The sequence below is a fragment of the Anomaloglossus baeobatrachus genome, chromosome 3, assembly GCF_048569485.1.
Source record: "Anomaloglossus baeobatrachus isolate aAnoBae1 chromosome 3, aAnoBae1.hap1, whole genome shotgun sequence".
Lineage (NCBI taxonomy): Eukaryota > Metazoa > Chordata > Amphibia > Anura > Aromobatidae > Anomaloglossus > Anomaloglossus baeobatrachus.
The window spans coordinates 45453349-45473899 of record NC_134355.1 but is presented as its reverse complement, the minus strand read 5'-3'; the positions used below and the strand labels follow the sequence as shown (position 1 = coordinate 45473899).

The window sequence follows — 20551 nt, the reverse complement described above, 5'->3', positions numbered from 1 at the left end:
GCAGAAGAAAAAGCAGCAAAAAAGCAGGTAAAAAGCAACGTGCGCACATACCCTAAGGCTGTCACTAGTCTCAAAACAGCAGAGAGACGACCGTGACACATGCTACCTGGAGGCCGTTGCCCTGTCATCCATAGATGCAGAGCACATGGTCCATGCTCTTAATGGACATCTTTAGTCGAGTAGGGTTCCCATGGGAGGTGTTGTCCAACCAAGGGCCCTAGTTCCATAGCAAGCTGATTAGGGCCCTCTGGGAGAAACATGGAGTCCGCCCAATGTGCACCACACCCCACCACCCTGAAACTAGCAGGTTGTGTTAGCACACTAACAGAACGCTCAAGCAGCTTATTATCCGGTATGTGAAGTCCGAGGGGAGAGGCTGGAGGGGAACCTGCAGCAGCTCCTCACCTGCTGGGAGGTGTTGCAGGATTCTACCTGGTTTTCCTCCTTTGAATTCTATGGCTGAAAAGTGCAAGGGCTTTTAGAGCTGGTACAAAAAAGTTGGCAGTGCACCTCCCCCACAAAGAGCTTCCCATTCTGGAAAGTTTAGGGAAACGATAAGGCCCCACTCACACTTGCGCTATTTTGACGCAAACGGAATCCGTCAGTAATGTAGTACAGTTCATTTATTTACAGTGGAAGCGCGACACCATGTGGACACAAGCGGGTACTGCATGACACACTCACGCGGCATATTAACGCTCTTCCAATGTAAATAAATGAACTGTACTACATTACTGACGGATTCCGTTTGCGTCAAAATAGCGCAAGTGTGAAACTAGCCTAAGGTATCTCATGGCCTTAGCTCAGGGAAATGTTATCTATATACATTTTGTTCCTTTGAGATGTGTGCGAGAAATATATCGGATGGTGTACAAATGGTCTGTGTGCCGTCTGTTTTTTTTTTTTTTCCTTGCATCCATTGACTTGCATTAGGGCGTCTCGACCAATATATGTTGCCATACGCTGCATGCTGCAATTTCTTGTTCAGCCCAATTAGATGAACTCTGCCCCATTGAATAACATTGATGTGAGCACAACGCAATTTTTTTTTTTCTCACATTGCACTTTCCGGATTTATACGCAGATGTGAGCAAAGCCTTTAGACTCTGTTATATTGTGTGTTGTATTAGTGAACCTTCAAATCCCTACAAAAAAAGAATTCGTAGCTCAGGCTGAAAAAAAGATGAGCTACGTAATGCAAAATGACCACTAGATGGTGCCAGAGAGGTGTGCAGCATGTACGATGGCTAAAAGCGCAGAGCGGAGCGGCTTTAGACGAGTGCAGTATGGGCGCGTTTTATGTCTTATCCCGGCCAGCATTGTACTGTACGTTGTGAGGCGAAGATCTAATTTGATTTCTGATTTAGGGCTCATTCACACTTCAGATTTTCACACAGGAGTGCTATCTGTGTTTATCACAGGTCTGAATGCATCCCTTGAAAGTCTATGGCTCCATTCATTTGTCTGGGATTTTCCGTGGACTGAAAGATCCGCCTAAGGCTATGTGCGCACAGTGCGTTTTTCACGGCGTTTTTGCGCGTTTTTCCGGTGCGTTTTTGGCCTCAAAACTGCATGACTTTGCTTCCCCAGCAAAGTCTATGAGTTTTCATTTTTGCTGTCCACACACAACTGTTTTTTTAGGCTATGTGCGCACGCTGCATTTTTTTGACGCTGCGTTTTTGTGCGTTTTTGTACCAGCGGCCGATAATGTTCGCTACGGCAGCGATCACCACATATTGGCCGTACGATGGGGGCGGGTGCAATCGTGCCCGACATCGCTAGCATCGGCTAGCGATGTCGCAGCGTGTAAAGCCCGCTTAAACCTGGCCTCATCGGCGGTGACAACGGACACAGGTGGGCATGCTAAAAGGATGGACTAGTCAGGGAACTAACGCCCTTGCAACTAGTCCCTTTGCTCATTAGCATTTCATAAAGGATCTTTAGCAATACTTTTTCTAAAGATCCCTTTATCTATGCTACTATATACAGGGTCAGTTAGGCAGAGATTAGTAATATGTACCCTAAAGTGCTCTTGGATCTGTGTGCATAGGGAACTTGACATGTTCCCTTTTAAAGGGTAATAAAACAGTGTGCTTTGGTATTTTCAAAGCACTTTATTTGCCTGCATATTGGTCCCGGTCCTGAAGCCCCCGATGACTGATCATTGCAGGTCTACGGACCTATCTAAAAGCAACTAAAATGCCTGCAAAATCTAGAAAAATCACTGCAATAGTTTAGTTACTCATTAAACTCTCAACACAGTCCCCTCAGTTATAAGCCTGCAGCTGTTGTATACGTGAACAACTTATTTAACACTTATGTCTTCCACTAACACCATGGTTGTGTCGTAAAATGTCCTACTGATCACTTTACACTTTCCTCTACTATACAATGATGGCCAAAACCTAACTATTGATTGCTGCATCTCCTAGTTTTGACTTGTTGCCTAACTTGCCAGTTGGAGCTTTCGGAAAGCTTGTGGACTACCGATAAGATGCCTATTATTTATCTTTAGAGCACTATTGATTTCTTGGTGCTGTTCATGTGTATGTAGGTTTTCATGTAAAATAAGTATATAAATTACAATGAACAAACGAAGGTTGACAGAGGGGACAGGAGTCTACAGAATAATGGGGAAGGTGGAGACGGTAGGTTGGGGGATTGTGGTAGCTCTGGTGGGGGGAGGAGGCAACGGGGTCATTACAGGCTGTAATTTTCTTGAAGAAATGGGTTTTCACGTTCCGTCTGAAAGTTCCGAATGTGACGGATAATAATCGAATGTTTGGGGCAAAGGATGGAAGATACTCGGGAGAAGTCTTAGAGGTGATTGGGTGAGGAACGTACGAGTGTGGAAGAGAAGAAGGTCTTGTGAGGACCAGAGATTACATGTGGGAAGATATCATCCAGCTTTCCTAGAAAACCGGTAAAGAAGCCTTAAACTACACCACCGCCATAATATAAATAGCATCTGGATAATCCCGTGTGTGCACTGAGACTTCTCCCTGCGTAGAATGACACGGCAGGAGATCCGGAGAGATTGTGTCACTTTGCAGAGCCGCCTGGATTATCTCCTTGTCAATAGCGCTGTTTATTCTCAATATCACCTGCTGCATTGTGTTCCCTGCCTGTCCGCCCCCCGCAGCGCCGTCCCACTCACTCTTCCATTCTCTCTCACACCTACACACTTTTCCACTTACCCCCCCTTTCAGCTCCTTCCACCTTTTTTCATTTTTCCATCTTACCGGCTTCATGTAACAATACTCCCATCTCATCGTCCTATTTAACACCTCAGGGTCACAGAGCTGGTGATCACAACCTGGCGTAGATTCAATATAAATTACGACTCGGGGGCCGGCAGACACGTACAAGTATAACCCCATAGGGCTCAATTAGATGCCCCTCAGCTGCACGGTCAGCATGGCGATAAGGAACGTCTATGGTGGATATATGTGCACCATATTTGTGCTACTTTTCTGCTATCACACTTTAAGGCTCTGTGCGCACTAGACCGTTTTACCCGCGTATTTACCCGCGGAAATTTCTTGAGAAAAGTCTGCAATCTTTGTGCAGACATTTCCCAGCAAATTCTATGAAAAAAAAAAATAGCTGTGCGCACTTGTGCGGATTTTTCTCAAGAAATTTCCTTGAGAAGAATTTCTCGAGAAAATTTCTTGAGAAAATGAGCATGTCCATTATTTCCGCAGGTACCCTGCAGATTTCGGCAGTACAGCCTGCAAAATCCGCAGGGAACCACCCGCGGGAAAATCGCGGTAAATCCGCGGCAAATCCGTATGCGGATTTGGTGCGGAATTTTTCCGGAGGTCCGGAAATCTTTCACTCCCAGAAGTTTCTCAAGAAATTTTCTTGAGAAACTTCACATTTAGTGCGCACATAGCCTTAGGTTTTCTTTTTAATAATGTATAAAAACATATCATATGTTCCAAAAGTTTGTTTGGGTGCTCGGTACTCGTAACTAGTGATGAGCGGGCACTACCATCCTCAGGTGCTCAGTACTCGTAACTAGTGATGAGCGGGCACTACCATGCTCGGGTGCTCTGTACTCGTAACTAGTGATGAGCGGGCACTACCATGCTCAGGTGCTCAGTACTCGTAACTAGTGATGAGCGGGCACTACCAAGCTCGGGTGCTCGGTACTCGTACCTAGTGATGAGCGAGCACTACCATCCTCAGGTGCTCAGTACTCATAACTAGTGATGAGCGGGCACTACCAAGCTCGGGTGCTCGGTACTCGTACCTAGTGATGAGCGAGCACTACCATGCTCGGGTGCTCTGTACTCGTAACTAGTGATGAGCGGGCACTACCATGCTCAGGTGCTCAGTACTCGTAACTAGTGATGAGCGGGCACTACCATGCTCGGGTGATCGGTACTTGTAACTAGTGATGAGTGGGCACTACCATGCTCAGGTGATTGGTACTCGTAACTAGTGATGAGCGGGCACTACCATGCTCGGGTACTTGGTACTCGTAACTAGTGATGAGCGGGCACTACCATGCTCGGGTGCTCATTACTCGTAACTAGTGATGAGCGGGCACTGCCATGCTCGGGTGCTCATTACTCGTAACTAGTGATGAGCGGGCACTACCATGCTCGGGTGCTCATTACTCGTAACTAGTGATGAGCGGACACTACCATGCTCGGGTGCTCATTACTCGTAACTAGTGATGAGCAAGCACTACCATGCTCGGGTGCTCAGTACTCGTAACTAGTGATGAGCGGGCACTACCAAGCTCGGGTGCTCGGTACTCGTACCTAGTGATGAGTGGGCACTAGCATGCTCGGGTGCTCTGTACTCATAACTAGTGATGAGCGGGCACTACCATGCTCGGGTGCTCGGTACTCGTACCTAGTGATGAGCGAGCACTACCATCCTCAGGTGCTCAGTACTCATAACTAGTGATGAGCGGGCACTACCAAGCTCGGGTGCTCGGTACTCGTACCTAGTGATGAGCGAGCACTACCATCCTCAGGTGCTCAGTACTCATAACTAGTGATGAGCGGGCACTACCAAGCTCGGGTGCTCGGTACTCGTACCTAGTGATGAGCGAGCACTACCATGCTCGTGTGCTCTGTACTCGTAACTAGTGATGAGCGGGCACTACCATGCTCAGGTGCTCAGTACTCGTAACTAGTGATGAGCGGGCACTACCATGCTCGGGTGATCGGTACTCGTAACTAGTGATGAGTGGGCACTACCATGCTCGGGTACTTGGTACTCGTAACTAGTGATGAGCGGGCACTACCATGCTCGGGTGCTCATTACTCGTAACTAGTGATGAGCGGGCACTACCATGCTCGGGTGCTCGGTACTCGTACCTAGTGATGAGCGAGCACTACCATCCTCAGGTGCTCAGTACTCATAACTAGTGATGAGCGGGCACTACCAAGCTCGGGTGCTCGGTACTCGTACCTAGTGATGAGCGAGCACTACCATGCTCGGGTGCTCTGTACTCGTAACTAGTGATGAGCGGGCACTACCATGCTCAGGTGCTCAGTACTCGTAACTAGTGATGAGCGGGCACTACCATGCTCGGGTGATCGGTACTCGTAACTAGTGATGAGTGGGCACTACCATGCTCAGGTGATTGGTACTCGTAACTAGTGATGAGTGGGCACTACCATGCTCGGGTGATCGGTACTCGTAACTAGTGATGAGCGGGCACTACCATGCTCGGGTGATCGGTACTCGTAACTAGTGATGAGCGGGCACTACCATGCTCGGGTACTTGGTACTCGTAACTAGTGATGAGCGGGCACTACCATGCTCGGGTGCTCATTACTCGTAACTAGTGATGAGCGGGCACTACCATGCTCGGGTACTTGGTACTCGTAACTAGTGATGAGCGGGCACTACCATGCTCGGGTGCTCTGTACTCGTAACTAGTGATGAGCGGGCACTACCATGCTCGGGTGCTCATTACTCGTAACTAGTGATGAGCAAGCACTACCATGCTCGGGTGCTCAGTACTCGTAACTACGGTAGTGATGAGCAGGCACTACCATGCTGGGTGCTTAGTACTCGTAACTAGTGATGAGGAGCACTACCATACTCAGATGCTCAGTACTTGTAGCCAGGTCCACCATCAGGGCATTACAATCATGACTGGTGAGTTTATTGCTATGTTAATTATGAGGAGCTGAGGTCTGCTACACTTTACCATGTGTGAAGAGGTGCTGCACTCTCTGCTGTTAAGGGCTAGGGGCATATTACCCTGTGTATAGTGTGTTGTGCTGTATACTGGGAGCATATTACCTAGTGTACTGTGTGTCGCGCTGTATACTGGGAGCATATTACCCTGTATACTGTGTGTTGCACTGTATACTGGGAAACATATTACCCTGTGTACTGTGTGTTGCGCTGTATACTGGGAGCATATTGCACTGTGTACTGTGTTGCGCTGTATACTGGGAGCATATTACCCTGTAGACTGTGTTGCGCTGTATACTGGGGGACATTTTACCCTATGTACTGTGTGCTGCACTATATACTAGGGACATATTGCCCTGTGTACTGTGTGCTGCTCTGTATAAAGGAGACATATTGCCCTGTGTACTGTGTGTTGCGCTGTATACTGGGGGACATATTACCCTGTGTACTGTGTGTTGCGCTGTATACTGGGGGACATATTACCCTGTGTACTGTGTGCTGCGCTGTATACTGGGGACATATTACCCTGTGTACTGTGTGCTGCGCTGTATACTGGGGACATATTACCCTGTGTACTGTGTGCTGCGCTGTATACTGGGGACATATTACCCTGTGTACTGTGTGCTGCGCTGTATACTGGGGACATATTACCCTGTGTACTGTGTGCTGCTCTGTATAAAGGAGACATATTGCCCTGTGTACTGTGTGTTGCGCTGTATACTGGGGGACATATTACCCTGTGTACTGTGTGTTGCGCTGTATACTGTAGACATATTTCACTGTGTGCTGCGCTGTATACTGTGGACATATTGCCCTGTGTTCTGTGTGCTGTGCTGTATACTGGAGACATATTACCCTGTGTACTGTGTGCTGCGCTGTATACTGGAGACATATTACCCTGTGTACTGTGTGCTGCGCTGTATACATTGGGGTCCATATATAAACACATATGTGTGGTTCACTCTGTTTTGACTGTTTATTTTTATCACCCATTCTTGTGTACATTATTAAAACTGTGTGCTATCAGTGTGCCATCTGTGTATTTTCAGTATGAATATATAGAAAATGAAATTACAGAGTTTCTCCTATACTTTGCAATGTTAAACACGTGCAGCACACGGACTGTACACTGCTGTCATCCATGTGCTGTTTGTGTTTTTCATGGATCCATAAACTTGTATCAGTCTTTGTCATTAGTTCTGCCGGAAAAACACGGACTTGTGGGCAGCACCATTGGTTAAAATAGGTACATGCGGCATCTCTGTAGTAAGCTCGGATCTGATCTCGTATCTCTGTAGTAGTCTCAGTTCTGATCTTGTATCTCTGTAGTAAGCTCGGATCTGATCTTGTATCTCTGTAGTAATCTCGGTTCTGATCTCGTATCTCTGTAGTAATCTCGGTTCTGATCTCGTATCTCCTTAGTAAGGTCAGTACAGAGGAGCAGTGTGTGGGGGGATATAATACAAAGGAGCAGTGTGTGTGGGAGAGATATTATACAGAGGAGCAGCGTGTGTGAGGATATTATGCACAGGGGCATTGAGTGGGGGGATATTATATATGGGGCAGTGTTGGAGAGATATTATGGAGAGGGGCGGTGTTGAGGTTGTATTATGAAGAGGGGCAGTGTAGGGGTGTATTATTAATTTTCTGAGGGAAATACTTCATTTTCTGGAACAAGTTCAAGGATGCTAACAATTTTGACTGTGTGTGTATGTATATGTGTATATATACTGTATATATACACAAACACCCACACATTTTTCCAAGATTGGCGGTGAGGTTGTGGAAGGTTAGCGAGGTGGAGGCGGAGCTGGGGTGGATCCTAGGTGGAGTCTCAAGGGGGCCCTAAATTTTGCCAGTATGGGGCCCTGAAATTTCTACTGGCGGCCCTGTTCATGGACAAAGTGTTACGTCACCGCCGGAGTCTGCTCCAGCGACTTCTGCTCCGATCGCCAGGCGACGCCGTGTTCCTGCCGTGGATGGTGCTGGTGATGGGAGAGACGTCGATGCCAGCGGCACCAGTGGGCGCAGGCTCCAATCATCCACTGGGCTGGGTTAGCTTGGGATCTGCAGTACCGCTGGCTGACTGTGGGTGGCATGTATCTTCCAGCTGAAGTTGCCAGCGTTCAGCTACAACCAATGGGAAGACACCACACCCTTCTTATTTCCCCTCCTGTCACATGATCACTGCCAGATATAGTTCTGATTTTCCTGGCTCCTGTTACGTCCTATTCTGTGGGTGATTCCTGTGTTGACTTCTGCGTGTTTTTGACTACCCTCCTGCCTACTGTTTTTGTACCTTGCTGCCCGACCCGGATCTGACCTCTGCTATGTTTGCTGACTACGTCACTGTCTGCCGATTCTGTCCCTGTTCCGCAATTCCTGGTTTGACCCTGCCTGACTACTACTCTCATCGGACTGCAGCCTTCCACAGGTAGTGATCTCCAGGGTCCTGTGTAATTCCAAATCCCTGTATAGGGGTTAAAGGGTTTCAGGGTTCTGGGGGTCCTACTTGGTGAGTGGCTTCCCTCTAGTCTCCCCTTTACAGCCCATCTGAGTCTGTGGATCCAGGCAGGCATTACACAAACCGTGAGATGACAAATGTGCTTTTATAGTTGTGTGTCTGCCTTTTGGTCTTCTGTGACCAGAAGATTGGCCATTTGATTAACAAAAATACTTTGGTACAAGCCTGTGTGCTAAAGCAACATCACCTACACCATCTGATGAGAGCGCCTGTTCTAAACCAATGACACTGGGCAGGATGCCTCCATACATTCTATGATACACACTAATTACTGACTGGCTCATCAAGATAGGCTAAGTTCACATTTCCGCTAAAATGTATCAGTCACAATCCGCCGCTCTGGTAAACAACGCTATCTGTTTAGCGGATTCCGTTGTGTCCCATAGACTTGCATTAGTGGCGGATTGCGACTGATGACCCTGCGTTGCGTCCGCTGCGTCGCGGTCCATCGTTTTTTGACTGACCGCTGGGCGGGGAGCAACGCAGAATGTAACGTTTTTCTGGCCGTCAAAATTGACGCACCCGCAGGAATCCGCCGCAGTCCGTCACGCTTGTAATGTATGTTTATAGTGCTGGATTCTGTCGTAATCCGTCTTATTCCTTACTCCTGGATTCCATCATGCTCTACTGAGCATGCCCAGCAGGTTTGGCACAACCACTGGGCTGTTCCAAACACAAACGGATCATGACTGATCCGTCAAAAAACGGACGCACAGCGGATGCAACGGATCAGTTTTTTCACAGGATTCCTGTGAGAGGAATCCTGTGAAAGGCTAAGTTCACATTTCCGTTGTTTTGCATCAGTCACATGCGTTGCTTGACACATGTGACTGATGCGTTGTACAACGGATGACAACGGTGACAAAGAAAAGAATTTCTTTGTCGGACTCCGTTGTGTGCGGGGGCGGAGTTCGAGGGGCGGAGCTGAGGATGTCAGTGCCGCGGTCTGCATGGCTGGGGACAGGTGAGTGTGTGTGTGTGTGTGTGTGTGTCTACATGCGTGTGTACATGCGGGGTGCGGGAGGGGGCGGAGCGCGAGGGGGCGGAGCCGAGCGGGGCCGTGGAGCTGAGGACGTCAGTGCCGCGGGGACTGCAGGGCTGGGGACAAGTGAGTGTGAGTGTGTGTCTGAGTGTACACATGTGGAGTGCGGGAGGGGGCGGAGCCGAGTGGTGAAGTGTCGGCGTCCTTGCACACTGTATCCAGGGTAAATATCGGGTATAAGCAAAGCACTTTTTGCTTGGTTACCCGATATTTATCCTGGATACCAGCTTAGCGCGGGCTCCCTGCACCCGTAACCACTGTAAATATCGGGTAACTAACCAAAGCGCATTGCTTGGTTACCCGATGTTTATCCTGGTTACGGGGGCGGGGAGCCAGAGAGCGCATGCGCAGCGAAATCTTACGGATCGCGCTGCTCAAAAAACGTTACATGCTGGGTTGCTCCCGTCTGGCGGTCAGTTAAAAAACAACTGACCGCGACGCAGCGGATGCAACGCAGCATCATCAGTCACAATCTGTCACTAATAGAAGCCTATGGGGAAAAACAGGATTCCTGCAAAATATTTTGCAGGATACCGTAATTCCTCAAGGCTACGGATTGTGACTGATACAAAACAACGGAAGTGTGAACTTAGCCAAAAACACATCCGTTGCATCAGTTGACAACTTAAAAACGACTGATCCGTTGCTGATGGACCTGACGGATTTAAAACAACGGAAGTGTGAACCTAGCCATACTGAGGTTCCTTCAACAAGGTTATAGTATATCTTTACATTGCCGGTCGGCAAAAAAACCACCTGATGGTCTGAAGCAGAACCCTGGTTGCGTAGTGTGTTGGTGACATACTGTACATGCGTGTACGTACGCAGCTTTGTGTAGTCAGTAAAGGATTATGGCAGTGGCCTTGTGGTGACCAAAACTCATGGGGAACGGGTGAAATGGTAAACAAGTGGTTGTTGGATGTTTCCACAGGTATCACATTTATGAAAAGTCCTGCAAAAGGCACAAATCACTCCAGCTCAGCAAAAGATGCATGAAGCAAGTGCACCAGTTACAGCCGCCATTGCTGGGTGAGGACTCATACCCTCCTTCCAGGTTTTGTCCTGGGGTCCCATACCTATTTGTTGTATACCCATGAACAACACCTCTGTAGTGTGCTTTTACTTTCACACCAGACCATTCTGCCTCCGGTATTCTGTGGCTCTGGTTCCCGGTCTTCAGTCTACTTTCAGGTAGTATGTTGTGTAGGACATATACAATGTTAGCCCCCCATAATACCTGTAAGGATGCTTGGGACAGGAGCTGACATTATCACATAACAATCGGTCATGGAGCCCCCTATAATTCCCATTTCTGCAATACTGAAAGTTGTAGTGATAACTCCCATCATTGCTACGGTGTAAGGAGAAATCCAGACATAAAAAACACACATCACAATATATACTGTACAGATCTTTTTTTATTGGCATAGCAATATTACCGGCTCTTTTAGAAATTAAAGAATGGTCATGGTGACTCTCAGGGCCGGTGAAGACCACAGAACTAGCTATGGTCATTTGTGGGCAGCCTGAGGGCCACCGGACCCAAAGATCCAGAGGAAGGCAAACAAACCCCCCGGAGAGTTCTACCTCAGGGGGGGAAAAAATTCCTTCCTGACCCCAGGTTTGGCGATCGGATATTTCCCTGGATCTCGTCTGTCCTGCTGCATATTGCTGTATATCATCTGTACGTAATAATCAGCTCAGGAGAGAGGACCCTGTAAAGAAAAAAATATATATATTAATCTGGTCCTAATATAGAATACTGTATACCCACTGCTGATGAGAGCTTACAATCTAATATACAATATACCCACTGCTGCTGAGAGCTTACAAACTAATATGCACCGTGCTCCTAGGAGCTTACAATCTAATATACAATATACCCACTTCTCCTGAGAGCTTACAGACTAATATACACCCTGCTCCTAGGAGCTTACAATCTAATATACAATATAACCACTGCTCCTGAGAGCTTACAGACTAATATACACCCTGCTCCTAGGAGCTTACAATCTAATGTATATGTATGAACCCTAGGATTACTTACCTGGACTTACTTACCTTACCTCCTCAAACTGTCGGGCTCTAGTGATACAAAATGGTTCCAGATTAGAACTTTGTACATTCCATATCGGTTGTGATATCACGTGTTGTCTGTGATGTCATGTGACCTGTGAAGTCATTTGATGTCTATGCACACTGTGATGTCATCATCACGGCCCCTTCTGTTTTCCGTATCAAGCTTATAACATTGAGTAAGCAAGCTATATACAAGCTATAGATAACTCCCACCATTATTTTTAATTTGTAACAATCATTTAAATGAACCTTTTTATTTTGAAGGGTTTCGCCAAGTTTTACAAGTTGTCAGCTGCCCATAGGATAGGTGATATTTTTCTGAAGGTGAGAGCCTGACTGATGGAGCCTCAACCCATCCTGAGATGAGGGCTCTGCATTTCTCCATCTATATGGAGCTGTGGCAAAACATGGCACATATGCACCCCCGATCCATTAATGTGCTATGGGAGATATACAGCACTGAGTACAGCATTGGGCCAGCCCTCCATTCAGATGTGGTTCTCAGGTCCAACTGCTGAGACCCCATGAATATTCACTAATGCCTAAGACACACGGCATGAAAATCAGAGCGAGTGGAATACGATGAAACATATTACTCTATGTGCCAGCACCCATGAGCGATTATTTTCTCAGCCCTAATCAGACCGAGAAAACAATCGGAGCATGCTGCGAGTGTAATGCGTTCCTTGTTTCTCTTGCACCCATTCAAGTCTATGGGGGGAGAGAAAAATCGCACTGCACATGCAGAACACCGGTGTACCACGAGTGCAGGGCGAGATTGGCAATAGCCGGCAACGGAGAGGAGAGGGAGATGAATCCCTCCCAGCGCCGACCTGCCCCTGCTCAGAGCCGGCCCTGCCCTCCTCAGGGCTGGCTCGCCCCAACTCGTGCCGGCTTACACCTCCTCAGCGCTGGCCTGGCCCTCCTCCGAGCCAGCCCGCCCCCCGCAGCTGTCGTCCGATCTCATGATCGGTCCTCAGTCGCAGTGACACTCGCATGACACTCAGCTCCCGCTGTGCTGCCAGAGCGAGCGAAGTGTCATGTGAAGATCGCAGTAGTCCCCCGTGTGGCCCCCGCCTAACTCGAAAGATTGGAACAACCCGTTAATCCACATGCATTGCTCTATCAACTAAAGGAAAATACTGGGCTCCATACTGCATTCCTGAGTGCAATAAACTGCAAGTAACAAGTCACCGAGTCCTGATCCAACAGGACCCAGCGAACTGACAATAGAGAATTATAGCATTCTATAATGGGATATGTTACAAAAAGGGCATATTTTGTCCAGACTAATGGCAAAACTACTCCGAAATGGAGCCACATGGAGTTGTCCCAACTGAACCATCCCATTAGAGCATATAGATGTCATAGGGGGGCAAACACAGCTGATTGCTGAGGGTTTCGGCTTCCAGATCAGTGATCAGCTGATCGCCAGCAAGTCATCAGTTAAGCAATAGGTTGTCCAGATGTAAGCCTGGGATCACACATGGCACATTGTCGCCCAGATGGGCTAGAAACATGTGAAGGTACCTAAGAAATATCTTTCCATTACAGAACATCATGACTATCACAGCCAGGGCAGCTTTCTGCTGGTAATTTTGAGGTGTTACTGGTACAGTTCTGAATTCCACTACACCCCCCCCCCGCCCCCGATGCATCATGTGGGATGGAGACCCTGTATAATGAGAGCGGTCTACCTGGACTTGTCCTCTTCAAGCTGTCAGACTGTAATGACACAAGATGGCTCAGCTGTAGCACGTTGTACATTCTATACCAGTTGTGATGTCATGTGATACCTGTGATGTCATGTGCTTTGTGATGTCATCATAGCTGCCACTGCTGCTTAATAGATCACATTTACAGGCATAAGAAATAGATGAATTATTATAAAAACGTATATATAAAAATGGGCTTTAATGCAGTCTGGGATTAATTTATACACCGTTATATACAGGGTGGTCCAAAAGTAGGTTGACAGTGTGTGTAATAGGGTTATCAAACATGGTATAAAGTGAAACTGACTCAGTTGCCCTTAGCAACCAATCAGATTCCACCTTTCATTTTCCAGAGTCTGCGAAGAATGAAAAGTGGAATCTGATTGGTTGCTAAGGGCAACTGAGTCAGTTTCACTTTACACCATGTTTGATAACCCTATTACACATACTGTCCACCTACTTTTGGACCACCCTGTGTATTACTGTTTCTAGGCGTTAGTCATGTCATACTCCACCTCCTACCCTGCACATTATATGTATATGATCAGAAGCTTTAACAAACAGTAGTTTATTAGATTAACCCCTTCACAACATTCGCCGTACATTTACGATGCATGTCGGAAGTAGTAGGTGTATAGAGCACGCATCACGGGGTCAAACTCTGACAGCGGGATTTATCATGTGCCAGCATTTGTGCGAGTCATTCAAAGCACGCAAAGCTCCTGTGGTGTGATCGCGGGTCACAGATGGCTTGCTATGACAGCAGGGGGACTACTGAAGACCTCCATACTTGTCATTGCAGAGCTCCTTTGAAACCTGCCTGTGGCCTGAGCTTCAAAGGAGACAGTGATGTCTTCTACAAACTGCAATGGTGGGGCATTACTGTATACAGCACAAGTGATCAGATGATCGCAGGTTATAGCCCCCTAAGGCGACTATTTAAAAAGAGGTGAAAAATAAAAAACAGTTTTAAAAAAGATGAAAAAACCCTTAAAAATTCAAGTCTGCCTCCTTTTGCTCCATACAAAAATACTAATTAAAAAAAAAAATACACATGTGGTATCGATGGGTTCAGAAAGTACGACCTATCAAAATATAAAATGAATTAACTGGATTGGTAAATACTGTAATAAAAAAAAATTAAGAATGCCAAAATTGCGTTTTTTTTACCATTCGTTATGACAGCACCACCGTGAGAGAGAGGTTCCGCCCATCCTGAATAGGAAACCCACTTGAAACTAAAAGGGGGCGGTACCTCTCCCCAGCTCCAGTTTTGGGTTTCCTGTTCAGAAGAGGAGACCTTGAAAATGGAGATCCCCCTGTGTACTGTGTGTTGCGCTGTATACTGGGGGACATATTACCCTGTGTACTGTGTGCTGCGCTGTATACTGGGGACATATTGCCCTGTGTACTGTGTGCTGCGCTGTATACTGGGGACATATTGCCCTGTGTACTGTGTGCTGCGCTGTATACTGGGGACATATTACCCTGTGTACTGTGTGCTGCGCTGTATACTGGGGACATATTACCCTGTGTACTGTGTGCTGCGCTGTATACTGGGGACTTATTGCCCTGTGTACTGTGTGCTGCGCTGTATACATTGGGGTCCATATATAAACACATATGTGTGGTTCACTCTGTTTTGACTGTTTATTTTTATCACCCATTCTTGTGTACATTATTAAAACTGTGTGCTATCAGTGTGCCATCTGTGTTTTTTCGGTATGAATATCTAGAAAATGAAATTACAGAGTTTCTCCTATACTTTGCAATGTTAAACACGTGCAGCACACAGACTGTACACTGCTGTCATCCATGTGCTGTTTGTGTTTTTCATGGATCCATAAACTTGTATCAGCCTTTGTCATTTAGTTCTGCCGGAAAAACACGGACTTGTGGGCAGCACCATTGGTTAAAATAGGTACATGCGGCATCTCTGTAGTAAGCTCGGTTCTGCTCCCGTATCTCTGTAGTAATCTCGGTTCTGATCTCGTATCTCTCTAGCAAGCTCAGTTCTGATGTTGTATCTCTGTAGTAAGCTCAGTTCTGATCTCGTATTTCTGTAGTAATCTCGGTTCTGATCTCGTATCTCTCTAGCAAGCTCAGTTCTGATGTTGTATCTCTGTAGTAAGCTCAGTTCTGATCTCGTATCTCTGTAGTAAGCTCAGTTCTGATCTTGTATCTTTGTATTAATCTCGGTTCTGATCTTGTATCTTCGTGGTAAGCTCAGTACAGATGAGCAGTGTGTAGGGGGATATAATACAAAGGAGCAGTGTGTGTGGGAGAGATATTATACAGAGGAGCAGCGTGTGTGAGGATATTATACACAGGGGCATTGTGTGGGGGGATATTATATATGGGGCAGTGTTGGAGAGATATTATGGAGAGGGGCGGTGTAGCGGTGTGTTATGGAGAGGGGCGGTGTTGAGGGTGTATTATGAAGAGGGGCAGTGTAGGGGTGTATTATTAATTTTCTGAGGGAAATACTTCATTTTCTGGAACAAGTTCTAGGGTGCTAACAATTAACAATTTTGACACTGTGTGTGTGTGTGTGTGTGTGTGTGTGTAATATATATATATATATATATATATATATAAATTATATGTATGTATGTATGAGGCTGTGGAAGGTTTGCGGGGTGGAGGCGGAGCTGGGGTGGATCCTGGGTAGAGTCTCAAGGGGGCCCCAAAATTTTGCCAGTATGGGGCCCTGAAATTCCTAGTGGCGGCCCTATTCATGGATGAAGTGTAAGATGACAAATGTGCTTTTATAGTTGTGTGTCTGTCTTCTGGTCTTCTGTGACCAGAAGATTGGCCATTTGATTAACAAAAATACTTTGGTACAAGCCTGTGTGCTAAAGCAACATCACCTACACCATCTGATGAGAGCGCCTGTTCTAAACCAATGACACTGGGCAGGATGCCTCCATATATTCGATGATACACACTAATTACTGACTGGCACATCAAGATACTGAGGATACTTTAGGTGATCCTGCTAACTATAGTCTTAAGGCCCCCATAACAGTTGACAATGCTTCAGTCAATTGTTCGGCCAACAACCATCAGCCGTCTCTTCCATTCGGCCGAGTGCTCCTGTATTCTCTTAGAAAGCCCTTGATGGACATCTCTACCGGGGGTTTATCATTTGGACATGCCTGATCAACATCTCACCCGACAATAAGTTGGCCGGGGCCCCTAAACACATTAGACTACTATTAATAAACTGAAATAACACTCATGTTTGTTCTAACTTTCACCTATTCACTCATTGCCTATGTTACTTTTTTCCTGTGAATGAAATGAGACACTCAGTGTGTTATACTCACATTTCCTCCCCTTGATATCTCCATCCTGGTGGCTGATGGCTTTATGGTGCCCTCAGGGTATGGGTTATACTACCTGCATTATACAAGGTCAATTCCCTAGATTTCATCTAATATATAAAGCTGAATGTATGTATGTGTGTGTGTGTGTGTGTGTGTGTGTGTGTGTGTGTGTGTGTGTGGGATTGGCATCTGCACCGTCGCAGCTACAGCCACAAAAGTTTGCACACTCACACTTCTGGACCCCGAGAGCGTAATAGGCTATGTTTTGAGGGGAAATTTTAACCCCACGCTTTACAGTTATTCACCAAAAAACCTGCCTCCATTAAAGTGAGTGGAGCTGGGAGGCACAGTGCAGCCAGAACTTCAGAAGAATGCTCAGCCACGCCCTTAAATGGAATGTTGGCGTGTCACAATGCAGCCAGGGAAAGAGACAGACACAGACAGGGAAAGAGGCAGACACAAAGAGACAGAGAAAGAGACAGACCGACAGGGAAAGAGACAGACAGGGAAAGATAGGGAAAGAGAGAGACAGGTTAAGAGACAGACACAGACAGGTAAAGAGACAGACACAGGGAAACAGACAGACAGGGAAAGAGAGCGAAAGAGACAGACAGGGTAAGAGACAGACAAAGACAGGTAAAGAGACAGACAAAGAGACACACAGGGAAAGAGACAGACAGGGAAAGAGAGGGAAAGAGACAGACAAGGAAAGAGACAGACAGGGAAAGTGACAGAGATAGACAGACCTGGAAAGAGAGAGATAGACAGGGAAATAGATTGAGACAGACAGAGAAAGAGACAGAGACAGTCAGAGACAGACAGGGAAAGAGACAGACAGACAGGGAATGAGACAGACAGGGAAAGATAGGGAAAGAGAGAGACAGGTAAAGAGACAGACACAGGGAAACAGACAGACAGGGAAAGAGAGCGAAAGAGACAGACAGGGTAAGAGACAGACAAAGACAGGTAACGAGACAGACAAAGAGACACACAGGGAAAGAGACAGACAGGGAAAGAGAGGGAAAGACAGACAAGGAAAGAGACAGACAGGGAAAGTGACAGAGATAGACAGACCTGGAAAGAGAGAGATAGACAGGGAAATAGATTGAGACAGACAGAGAAAGAGACAGAGACAGTCAGAGACAGACAGGGAAAGAGACAGACAGACAAAGAGAGAGAGAGTCAGAGAGATATATACAGAGGGGTAGACAGACAGAATGCGAGAGAAACAGAGAGACAGTTACTATCCCGGACAGCGCCGGGTGCTACAGCTATCTAATATATAAAGCTGAATGTGTGTATGTATGTGTGATTGTACGTGTGTGTGTGTATGTCTGGGATTGGCATCTGCACCGTCGCATTTACAATCACAAAATTTTGCACACTCACACGTCTGGACCCCGAGAGCATCATAGGCTATGTTGTGAGAGGAAATTTTAACCCGGCACATTCCAATTTACCAATCAATTTTGCCCCTATCTACATAATGGGGAAAAAGTGAAACGAAAAGTGTATCCACACCGTCACATTTACAATCACAAAATTTTGCACAGACACCTCATGTGATCCAGGGAACGTCGTAGACTATGTTTTGACAGGAAAATGTAACCACGCGCTTTACAGTTACTCTCCAAAAAACATGCCTTTATTAAAGTAAATGGAGCCTGGAACTACAGGTTATTAGTAGGAGCTGTGAGTGGTTGCTATAGGAACAAAAGACATTCATAGTATAAGAAGCTTATATGTGAGGTAATAAGATGTCGGTGGGGAGACGGATAGAGAGAGACAGGGAGAGAGACAGACAGAGACAGACGGTGAAAAAGACAGACAGAGACAGACCTGGAAAGAGACAGACCTGGAAAGAGACAGACCTGGAAAGAGACAGACCTGGAAAGAGACAGACCTGGAAAGAGACAGACCTGGAAAGAGACAGATGGGGATAGAGAGAAATAGAGACAGACAAAGACATGCAGACAGGGACAGGCAGACAGGGAAGGAGGAGACAGCCAGAGAGACAGACAAAGATAGATGGGGAAAGACACAGACCTTGATAGAGACAGATGGGGAAAGAGACAGAGAAATAGAGACAGACAAAGACAGGCAGACAGGGAAAGAGACAGACAGGAAAAGACACTGACAAAGAGACAGGGAGACAAACCTGGGAAAGAGACAGAACTGGAAAGAGACAGATGGGGAAAGAAACAGAGAGATAGAGACAGACAAAGAAAAAGACAGAGACAGGCAGACGGGGAAAGAGGCAGACGGGGAAAGAGGCAGACGGGGAAAGAGGCAGACGGGGAAAGAGGCAGACGGGGAAAGAGGCAGACGGGGAAAGAGGCAGACGGGGAAAGAGGCAGACGGGGAAAGAGGCAGACGGGGAAAGAGGCAGACGGGGAAAGAGGCAGACGGGGAAAGAGGCAGACGGGGAAAGAGGCAGACGGGGATAGAGGCAGACGGGGACAGACGGGGATAGAGGCAGACGGGGACAGACGGGGATAGAGGCAGACGGGGATAGAGGCAGACGGGGACAGACGGGGATAGAGGCAGACGGGGACAGACGGGGATAGAGGCAGACGGGGACAGACGGGGATAGAGGCAGACGGGGACAGACGGGGATAGAGGCAGACGGGGACAGACGGGGAAAGAGGCAGACGGGGACAGACGGGGAAAGAGGCAGACGGGGACAGACGGGGAAAGAGGCAGACGGGGACAGACGGGGAAAGAGGCAGACGGGGACAGACGGGGAAAGAGGCAGACGGGGACAGACGGGGAAAGAGGCAGACGGGGACAGACGGGGAAAGAGGCAGACGGGGACAGACGGGGAAAGAGGCAGACGGGGACAGACTGGGAAAGAGGCAGACGGGGACAGACTGGGAAAGAGGCAGACGGGGACAGACTGGGAAAGAGGCAGACGGGGACAGACTGGGAAAGAGGCAGACGGGGACAGACTGGGAAAGAGGCAGACGGGGACAGACGGGGAAAGAGGCAGACGGGGACAGACGGGGAAAGAGGCAGACGGGGACAGACGGGGAAAGAGGCAGACGGGGACAGACTGGGAAAGAGGCAGACGGGGACAGACTGGGAAAGAGGCAGACGGGGACAGACGGGGAAAGAGGCAGACGGGGACAGACGGGGAAAGAGGCAGACGGGGACAGACGGGGAAAGAGGCAGACGGGGAAAGAGGCAGACGGGGACAGACGGGGAAAGAGGCAGACGGGGACAGACGGGGAAAGAGGCAGACGGGGACAGACGGGGAAAGAGGCAGACGGGGACAGACCTGGAAAGAGACAGACGGGGACAGACCTGGAAAGAGACAGACAGAGACAGACAGACAGACGGGGAAAGAGACAGACGGGGAAAGAGACAGATCTGGAAAGAGACAGATCTGGAAAGAGACAGATCTGGAAAGAGACAGATCTGGAAAGAGACAGATCTGGAAAGAGACAGATCTGGAAAGAGACAGATCTGGAAAGAGACAGACGGAGCACATTACTTGGCCAATTTAGTTAAATCTGTGTGGAATATCTGTGGTGTTCAAATATATGTTGTGAAATGCTTCTATTAGCTTAGTTTTTGCCTTTTAATAATTACATTTATATCTATTTGTTTTGTGTTTTTTGTGTGCAGAATACATTTTTGTTAATACATTCTATTTTGTTAACAGCAGTTACTAACCCGGGCGAAGCCGGGTAGC

At 47.4% G+C, this 20551-nt stretch overlaps 1 protein-coding gene and 1 long non-coding RNA gene across 8 annotated transcripts in view; one reads left to right on the top strand and one right to left on the bottom strand.

Moving 5' to 3' along the window:
• The window catches only part of HHAT (hedgehog acyltransferase), a 407838-nt gene that overhangs the window by 42282 nt on the left and 345005 nt on the right, over positions 1 to 20551 (top strand). The window lies entirely within an intron of this gene.
• LOC142294931 (uncharacterized) lies at positions 11135 to 13544 on the bottom strand. The gene is made up of 2 exons (XR_012751321.1): positions 13511 to 13544; positions 11135 to 11819 (listed from the first exon to the last, which is right to left on the bottom strand). It is a non-coding gene; the product is annotated as an uncharacterized LOC142294931 (long non-coding RNA).